This window comes from Trachypithecus francoisi, unplaced genomic scaffold (genome assembly GCF_009764315.1).
Source record: "Trachypithecus francoisi isolate TF-2019V2 unplaced genomic scaffold, Tfra_2.0 Lachesis_group10, whole genome shotgun sequence".
Taxonomy (NCBI): Eukaryota; Metazoa; Chordata; class Mammalia; order Primates; family Cercopithecidae; genus Trachypithecus; species Trachypithecus francoisi.
In genome coordinates this window covers 4,615,826-4,626,027 of record NW_022681455.1, presented here as the reverse complement: position 1 = coordinate 4,626,027, position 10,202 = coordinate 4,615,826, and the positions used below count along the sequence as shown (strand labels likewise).

General features: G+C 44.3%; 1 long non-coding RNA gene across 1 annotated transcript in view; it reads right to left on the bottom strand.

Moving 5' to 3' along the window:
• Positions 1 to 5,864: 5,864 nt before the first annotated feature.
• The window catches only part of LOC117086654, a 29,059-nt gene continuing 24,721 nt past the window's right edge, over positions 5,865 to 10,202 (bottom strand). Inside the window, exons 5-6 of the long non-coding RNA XR_004438512.1 lie at positions 7,690 to 7,781; positions 5,865 to 6,120 (exon numbers count right to left, since the gene is read on the bottom strand). This is a non-coding gene — a long non-coding RNA (uncharacterized LOC117086654). The remainder of the gene's footprint in view (positions 6,121 to 7,689; positions 7,782 to 10,202) is intronic.

Genomic DNA, 10,202 nt, shown 5'->3' with positions numbered 1-10,202 from the left:
CTGATTTGAACTTAGAAACAGGGATGTTCTGGCGGAGCTTCAGCCGGCGTCTGGAACTATGAGGATGAGGGGCACAGAGAATGCAATGGAGCATGATGATGTCATGGAGCTACCAAAGCAGCTCTGGACTGCTTATCTCTAGGTTTCTTTTAACTGAGAGAGAGACGAAATTTAATCTTGTATAAGCCTTTGTCTTTTGCAGTTTTCTGCTATGAAGCTGAATGTAACCATGATTGGTAGACTCTCCACGAATGACGTGGCCAATTGAACTTTAAGACTGTGGAGAAGGTGATTTAATGGTGTGGGTTTGACATCTGGTCCATGGATCTGTTGAACTATTTCCTGGGAGGTTGAAAAGAAATACCTGTGTTGTGCTTCCTTTAGCTTTAGAAATAGCCAGGGTTAGACTGAATTAGAATGCAAGCCTGATTAATTTTCATGATTGAAAAAAATTCCATAATATCTTGCCTAATTAAAATGATTATAGAGGCCGGGTGCAGTAGCTCACACCTATGATCCCGGCACTTTGGGAGGCTGAGGCAGGTGGCTCACTTGAGGTCAGGAGTTAGAGACCAGCCTGGCCAACATGGTGAAACCCCGTTTCTACTAAAAATACAAAAATCAGCTGGGCATGGTGGTGCATGCCTGTAATCTCAGCTACTAGGGAGGCTGAGGGAGGAGAATCGCTTGAACCCGGGAGGCGGAGGTTGCAGCAAGCCAAGATCGCACCACTGTACTCCAATCTAGGTGACAGAGCGAGACTCCATCTAAAAAAAAAAAAAAAATTCTAGAGTATATGCTCTTTCCAACAGATGCCATTCTGCCTGCTGTGGACATGGAGAACAGAAACCAGAGGCCATCGTTTTGGCAGAAGCAGCTCTGTCACCCACACTCTCTGGTCTAGTCAGTTTCCAATATTAGAAAGAAAGATTAGAAAGAAGATGTGGCTTCACTTGTCTGATAATTTATAAAAAGGACTCATCAGAAAAAATAGTCAAATTTAGTACATTACATTCAATGCAACAGTTATTTATATTATTTTCTATGAGCTTACGTTGGGTTCCTCAACCTCGGCATTATTGACATTTGGACAGATGATTCTTTGTGATGGTGGTTGCCTGGGAGTCACAGGATGGCCAGCAGCTTCCCTGGCCTCGACACTCTACATTCTAGTAGCAATGCCCTCTGCCTCAGCTGTGACAACTCAAATGCCTCCAGACATTGCCAAGTGTCCCCTGGTGGTGAAAATTGCCCCAGTTGAGAAGCGCTGGCTTAACATGACGCTCAAGGCTCGTACCATGTTGTTGTGTGATATACAGAGCCTGCTGTTAGCACATGTGTGGAATGAGGAGAAGCCACCAGTTGGTGTAGTTGGGACACAGGACCCAAGTACCTTTTAGCACCTGTTCTTGATAGAGAACTTCAAGAATAGCTACAACTTAGTAAGCACCTAATAAAAGTCAGAAACTCTCCTTCGTAATTTCACACGTACTGCTTTTTTTGGAAAAAGTTTTTTAAAGTATAGAAAAGTGCAATAACACTTCTGTTTCCTTCCCAATTTCCTTTCCATCAGAAATTTAGTGTGTATCAATCACCTTTTTTTTTTTTTTGAAACAGAGTTTCACTCTTGTTGCCCAGGTTGGAGTGCGATGGCGTGATTTCTGCTCACCACAACCTCCGCCTCCTGGGTTCAAGCGATTCTCCTGTCTCAGCCTCCCAAGTAGCTGGGATTACAGGCGTGCGCCACCACTGCCAGCTAATTTTGTGTTTTTTAGTAGAGACGGGGTTTCTCCATGTTGGTCAGGCTGGTCTTGAACTCCTGACTTCAGATGATCTGCCTGCCTCTCCTCCCAAAGTGCTGGGATTACAGGCATGAGCCACCATGCCCGGCCTCAATCACCTTTTTATGCTTTTACTAGGTAGAAATATATCTATAAATGTTTAATGTTGCTTTGGGTATTTAAGAATATATAAGTGGTATACTGTATAAAACTGTCTGCAGCATTTTTTTTTAACTCAACTTTTTTTTTTTTTGAGACAGAGTTTCACTCTTGTCACCCAGGCTGGAGTGCAATGGCGCAATCTCGGCTCACTGCAACCTCCGCCTCCCAGGTTCAAGTGATTCTTCTGTTTCAGCCTCCCAAGTAGCTGGGATTACAGGTGCCTGCCACCATGCCTGGCTAATTTTTTGTGTTTTTAGTAGAAATGGGGTTTCACCATGTTAGCCAGGCTGGTCTTGAACTCCTGACCTCAGGTCATTCACCTACCTCAGCCTCCCAAAGTGCTGGGATTACAGGAGTGAGCCACTGTGCCTGGCCTTAACATTGTTATTATTTTATTTTATTTTTTTTATTTATTTATTTATTTATTTATTTATTTTTGAGACAGCGTTTTGCTCTTGTTGCCTGGGCTGTAGTGCAATGGCGAGATCTCGGCTCACTGCAACCTCCGCCTCATGGGTTCAAGCGATTCTCCTGCCTCAGCCTCCCAAGTAGCTGGGACTACAGGCATGTGCCACCACATCTGGCTAATTTTGTGTTTTTAGTAGAGATGCAGTTTCTCCATGTTGTCAGGCTGGTCTCGAACTCCTGACCTCAGGTGATCCGCCTGCCTCGTCCTTTCAAAATGCTGGGATTACAGGCGTGAGCCACTGTGCCCGGCCACAACACTGTTTTCAATAATTCCTCAATGTTGCTACGTATAAATCTGGTTCCTTTGTTTTACTGCGCATATTGTTCCATTGTAGTTTATTTATCCATTCTTCTACACACAGACATTTGAGCTAGTTCCAGCTAATCGCTACTATAAAGCAACGCTGCAGTAAACATCTTTATTTGTCTCTTTGCACACATATATAAGTGTGTCTTCAGAAGGAGAATTGGGTCAGAGGTTGTACTCATTTTCTACTTTGCTGGATAATGCCAAATTGTTCTCCAAAGTGATTGAATCAGTTTGCATTCCCCCTAATAGCGGATGAGAATCTTTGGTTTCCCATGGTCCTCTCTAACACTTGGTTTTATCAAAATTCTAAAGTTTTTCTAATCGTATGGGAGAGTGAAATGATTTATGGGAGTGAAATGTGGATTTATTTGCATTTACATGTTTGTGGTAAAGCTGTACAACTTTTCCTGTATTTGTTTTATTTTTATTTTTACTTATTATTACTTTTTTGAGACAGAGTCTCACTCGGTCACCCACGCTGGAGTGCAGTGGTGCAATCTTGGCACACTGCAACCTCTGCGTCCCAGGTTCAAATGATTCTTGTGCCTCAGCCTCCCTAGTAGTTGGGATTACAGGTGTGCACCACCAAGCCTCGCTAATTTATTGTATTTTTAGTAGAGGTGGGGTTCACCATGTTGGCCAGGCTGGTCTCCAACTCCTGGCCTCAAGTGATCCATTTGCCTCAGCCTCCCAAAGTGCAGGGAGCCATAGAGCCCAGCCTGTATTTGTTGACTATATCTGTTTCTTCTGTGAATTATCATATGTATTATTTACTCATTTTTTATTGTATTTTCTTTAAAGTTTATTTAAAATAATTTTAGCATGTTTTGTATATTAATGCTTTGTTTTTCGTGTTGCAAACGCTTTCCTTTAGGCTTTTGTCTTTTTAAATTTTTTCTAAGATGTCTGTTATTGTGTTGACGTTTTTAATTTTCATGTAATTCAATTTATGTTTTCAAACATTTGTCCATTTGGGGTCTTATTTAAGAAACCATTTCCAGCTGGGCGCGATGGCTCAGGCCTATAATCCCAGCACTTTGGGAGTCCACGGCGGGCAGATCATGAGGTCAAGAGATCGAGACCATTGTGGCCAACATGGAGAAACCCTGTCTCTACTAAAAATACAAAAATTAGCCAGGCATGGTAGTGTGTGCCTGCAGTCCCACCCACTTGGGAGGCTGAGGCACCTGGCTATTTTTTTTTTTTTTAAAGATGGAGTTTCGCTGTTGTTGCCCAGGCTAGAATACAACATGATCTCGGCTCACTGCAACCTCTACCTCCTAGTTTCAGGGGATCCTCCTGCCTCAATGTCCTGAGTATCTGGGATTACAGGCATGCACCACCACGCTAATTTTGAATTTTTAGTAGAGACACGTTTCACCATGTTGGCCAGGCTGGTCTCAAACTCCTGACCTCAGGTGATTCACCTGCCTCGGCCTCCCAAAGTGCTGCAATTACAGGTGTGAGCCACTGCGCCCAGCCCCTTTTGTTTAATTTTTGTTGCAGATATTTCTTAGGTTTTTTATTTTTGGTCTGTGACATTGTTGTGTTTTGCATCTGTGTGTGTGTGTGTGTGTGTGTGTGTGTGTGTGAATTAAATCTATCAATTTCCCCTATCATTCCTTTTATTACTTTTATACTTAGAAAGCTTCTACTTGCCTCAAATCAGTCACATATGGTTTCCTTTAGAAAAACTTTTACAGTTGTCTTTATAACTTGTTTTTCATCATATAAACAAGATGTTTATTATTATTTTTAAAGACAGCACAAAGGAGTTTAATATGAAAAGAAATTCCCTTCTTTTCCTCTCAATTTCCATCTCTGCTCCCCAGAGGTCATCACTGTTAGCAGTTTCTTGGGTATCAATTCCAGAATATTTCGTGAACATCAAGCATAAACAGGACTCACAGTAACAGACCATTTAGGGAACTCGTTCTGTCATTTCAGAGCTGCTTGTCCCGAAGCTCAGTAGGATTGGCTTTAACGTCTCTCCACTCCTAGGGGAGTTGCTAGGTGATTCTGCAAACCTCACCAAGAGGCCACCAAACTGGCCCTGCAGCCATGTCCCCTGCACCCTCCTGACCTATACAAGCAGAGGCCAGGAAGGCTGTGGGAGGATCCCCTCGAGCAGGTAGTACTCAGTCTAGGGCATGGGTTCTTTATCCGTCCTTGGCACGTTGTGAACATGAAAGGGAAAACGATTCCATCCTTATTTTCACTATCCTCTAGCTGAAATGTTGCATTTCCCCCAATTATGAATGTAGGCAACAAACTACAGTAGTACTAGCAACAACTGTAACTTAGTCTCTAGTAGAAAGCACACGTGTTTTCATATTATATACAGCTGTTGCATATATTGCAAAATACCTTTATACTCATCACTAGTTAGAAATCACTGTTAGACCTTGCCATATCATGTTTTCATAAAACATCATCTAAGTGAAAGAAGTCAGAAGCAGAAGGACAACCGCGACATCATTTCACTTCCTTGAAGAATATAAAACAGTCAAACGCATAGAAGCACAGAGTGGAATGATGGTTGCCGAAGGCTAGGGGAGCCGGAAACAGGAGGTGTTGGTCAAAGAGTACAACATTTCCCTTATACAAGATGAATAAGTTCTAAAGAGCTACTGGAGAGCATGCTGCCTATAATTAACAGAACTTGCATACATTTGCCAGGAAAGTAGATCTTAACTGTTAGTGCTCTCATCCCCGCCCCTCTCTCTATCACGTGCACACATGCACATAAATACAGAGGGCAGGGGGAACCTTTTGGAGATGATGGATATGTTTATAACATAGACTCTGGTGATAGTTTCATGGGGGTGCACTTATACATTAAATATGTACAACTTTTTTTTTTTTTTTTGAGATGGAGTTTCACTCTTGTGGCCCATGCTGGAGTGCAATGGAGCGATCTCAGCTCGCTGCAACCTCTACCTCCCAGGTTCAAGTGATTTTCCAGCCTCAGCCTCCTGAGTAGCTGGGATTACAGGCCATGCGCCACCACGCCCCCGGCTAATTTTGTATGTTTAGTAGAGACGGGGTTTCTCCATGTTGGTCAGGCTGGTCTCGAACTCTAGACCTCAGGTAATCCACCCACCTCGGCCTCCCAAAGTGCTGGGATTACAGACATAAGCCACCATGCCCGGTCAAAAACATCATTCTAAGGAGTCCACAGCTTCACCATACCTCCAAATGGACCCACGCACAGGAAAGACGTAAAGGGAGAGTGTGGTGTGGGCGATTCCCCTATGGGCTCTTCCTTGCCAGATGAAGGACTCCAAGCTTGCCACTGGGAGAAACCAAGACCTACCTGTAAATGGGAGGCTGCTGTGCCCCGCTTTGCTCACTGCTCGCGGAGATGCTGGGGTCTGAAGGCGCATCCTGGTGCTGACACTGGCACAGAATAATGAGAAGGTTTCTGAGCGAGGTGGAACCGTCCTCTTTCCCATTCCTATCTTCCCTCCATCCGCATTCCCCAACTTCCCATCCCTGTGCCCTCCCCTTCCCCCTCACTGAATTAGGAGTCTGACTGAACATAGAAACTGGTCTCTCCTTTTCATCTAGAGAATTCTGAACGCAAAAGTCTTGCTGGAGCAGCCCGTCCCAGCGGGATGAAGAGAAAGCGGACAGAGAGAGCAGCAACACTCTCCCCATCTGGAATGTGGAGTGGAAGGATGTGCTGTGGGCCAAGTGAATGCAGCAGACAGTGACTCAGGCCGTCTGACTGGTGCCCCGCCCAAGGTGGCTGGCTGGTGCGGAGACCCCTGCCTCACATCCCCCAGGCTGTGATGGGGATGGCTGGGCAGGAGCCTAGGAGTGGGACTCTGAGATGACCCAGGATGCATCAGACAACAGTGCCCTGGAGAGACCCTCAAAGGTCTCTTGAGCCCACACAAGGGGACCCTCCCAGAGAGAGCTTGACTGTCAGGACAGCTCCATGATTTACATAAAAGCACCTTTCCCCTAGTCCTTTCCCCTCCCTTCCCCACAACGCCAGAGGAGTCAGAAACAGCAGAGGGCTGGGCAGGGTGGCTCACGCCTGTAATCCCAGCACTTTGGGAGGCTGAGACAGATGGATCACCTGAGGCCAGGAGTTCGAGACCAGTCTGGCCAACATGGTGAAACCCCATCTCTACGAAAAATACAAAAATTAGCCATCACCTGTAATCCCAGCTACTCGGGTAGCTGAGGCAGGAGAATGGCTTGAACCCAGGAAGCGGAGGTTGCAGTGAGATGAGATTGTGCCATTGCACTCTAACCTGGGCAACAGAGAAAGACTCTGTCTCAAGAAGAAAAAAAAAAAGGAAAGAAAGAAAGAAAGAGAAGAGAAGAGAAGAAAAGGAAAGGAAAGGAAAGAAAAGAAAAGAAAAGAAAAGAAAAGAAAAGAAAAGAAAAAGAAACTGCAGAGAAAGAGAGAAGACTAGTAAAATGCAGAAGGAGCAAACAGCCCACCTTCCGAAACAGGGGCTGTGAGCCTGGCCTTAGGTGGAGGGGAGAAGCCTTTAAATGAATAGAAAATTAATCTTTGCCTTCACTTACTGAACTTTTCATACCTGAGATGGAGTCTGAATGAACAGAATGAAGTTTGTCTTAAAACTGAGTGATTAAAAGGCTGTCCATTCAGCCCAAGGAGTAAGGAAGGGGACAAAAATTTGGAGATTTGGAGCCAGAGGTTGAAAAAAGTATTTTATGGTGTGCACTAAACAATTTAGACTGGTCTTCTGTAATATTTATCCATTTGTTCTCTGTCTTTTTAAAAACACACGACCACTGACTTTTTTTTTTTACTTTATCTGAGTCACATACATTTTTATGGTTTCATTTTTTAAAAAATATGAAACTTTTTAATCTAACTGGAATTGATTTTGCCATGCTGTGGGGGAACAGGGACATGGCTTTTACCCTGAAGTTAGGATTGCAGTGTGACCAGGAAAGCCCTGGATTGTCACTGCATGCCCCTACCTGGGAGGTTTCAGTGAAGAGTCATTGACATTCCTCTTGAAACTTGCAGGGCTCTCTGCTTGATTGTCATCAGGCAGGCTACTGCTCAGGCCCTGGGGAAGGAGAGGAAAGCAGAGCAGCTGAGTCACCGGGAGGAAGACACTCATGTGTACAGGGAATCTGTACCCAGAGCTGCGAGAGAACACGCTTCCTGGCTCTGGGCCACACAGGCTGAACAGCAGTGGGAAGCTGACTGCCTTAGGTGGTTGAAGCAGAATGCTAAGGAATAGGATGGATTTGCTGACGTTTCTTGGAGGACCAGAAGTAGCTTTCGCTGTTTCTCTCTCTCACTCTGCAGCGCTGCAGGGACTCCTCACCACCTCTGTCATCCCTCTTCAGCCAAATACTCCATCTAATCCTCCTATCTCTGCTTGTCTTCCAGGCCTCTATCTTTTCTTTCATTTCATTTTCCTTTTCAATCTTAAATCTTTTTTCCTCCCTTTCATTTGCTTATCTATTGTTTTCTCCTTATTTTTTCTCATTACCTTTTTTTCCCCCTCAAAATTGAAGGGATACTAAGAATTTTTTTCCCGACTTTTTTTTTTTTTAAACAAGATCTGTCTCTGTTGCCCAGGCTGGAGTGCAGTGGTGCAACCATAGCTCATTTGCAGCCTGTAACTCCCAGGCTTGAGCAATCCTCCCCGCTCAGCCTCCTGAGTAGCTATGACTGTAGGCACTCACTACGATGCCTAGTGAATTTTTTATTTTTTAATGTTTTTGTAGAGATGGGGTCTTGCTATCTTGCTCAGGCTGGTCTTGAATTTCTTGCCTCAAGTGATCCTCCAGCCTCTACCTCCCAATGTGCTAGGATTACAGGCATGAGGCACAGTGCCCAACAATTTCTTCTCATTAAATTAAATTAACTAATTAATTTAGAGACAGGGTCTGGCTCTGTTGCCCAGGCTGGGGTGCAGTGGCACAATCATAGCTCACTACATTTGCAATCTCTAGGGCTCAAGCAATCCGCCCGCCTCAGCCTCCTGGGTAGCTGGAACTACAAGCATGCGTCATCATGCTTAGCTAATTTTTGTATTTTTTGTAGAGACAGGATCTTGCTATGTTGCCCAGGCCAGTCCCAAACTCCTTGACTCAAGTGATCCTCCTGTCTCAGCCTCCCATCCCAGAGTGCTGGGATTACAGGGATGGACCACCATGTCCAGCCATTTCTTCCTATTTTAAATCAACTCTACATATTACTTTTAAATTATCACATATTTAAAATTTGTATCATGTACTATTTCATTCATACAAGACAATATATTATAAAATAAAATGACCTCATGTAATTGACACCCAAAAGAAATAAAACATTACCATCTTCCTCCCCCTTCCACAGATTACTAGTCCCTTGAATTTTCTTGCATATTAATTTTTGCAGGAGGCATTTTTTTTTTTTTTTTTTTTGAGACAGAGTATTGCTCTGTCACCCAGGCTGGGGTGCAGTGGTGCGATGTTGGCTCACTGCAACCTCTGCCTCTGGGATTCAAGTGATTCTCCTGCCCCAGTGTCCTGAGTAGCTGGGATTACAGGTGCATGCCAGCACACCTGGCTAATTATTGTATTTTTAATAGAGACGGGGTTTCACTATGTTGACCAGGCTCTGGTCTCGAACTCCTGACCTCAAGTGATCTTCCTACCTCAGCCTCACAAAGTGCTGGGATTACAGGCATGAGCCACCGCACCTGGCCAGGAGGCAACATTTCAAGAAATGTTTCATGGATCCACAATGGAAGGATGAGAGACAGAGGGAGCCAGAGGCACGTGACATAGACCCTGGAATTCTTACCATTTGAATTAGATCACGGCAGCCCCTTTAAAAGGCATGCTTGTTATTTAGGTAGTTTAATACACTAGCACCCTTTAATACTGTAAGAAGGATTTATGTCTTAACTACTCATAAAGATGAAAATAGGTTGGGAGATCCATGATTTATGTGAACACTTCATGTGAAAAAGACCTGGAGGCTTCAGTTAGCTACAAGATTTATATAAGCTGAAGGTGTTAAGTGGTTTTGAAAAAGACAAATACAATCGTATAGTGTATTACCAGAAGTGTAATGTTCCGGACACAGGAGATGCCAGCAATGGAGTAGTCACACTAGTCAGAATAGCACAGTCAATGCTGAGCATCGTGACAGAATGAGCAAAGGAATACCTGTACTTGTTCCAAGCCCAGCCGTTGAAAACACGCAAAGAAGAAGCAAACAACAGTGTTACCAGTAGTCTCATCACTCCAAACAACCACGTTTAGCTTTTTTTGGAAATATTTTTCCAGCATATTTGCCAAATAGGTGCTAATGATTAAGAGGGACAGCAAGGTGGAATGTGTGCAGAGGAAAGCCAGCAGAATGGGCTGGGGAGTGAGGCATCGAACTGTAACTGCATAAAGAGCTATGTCGGCCGGGCGCGGTGGCTCAAGCCTGTAATCCCAGCACTTTGGGAGGCCGAGACGGGCGGATCACGAGGTCAGGAGAT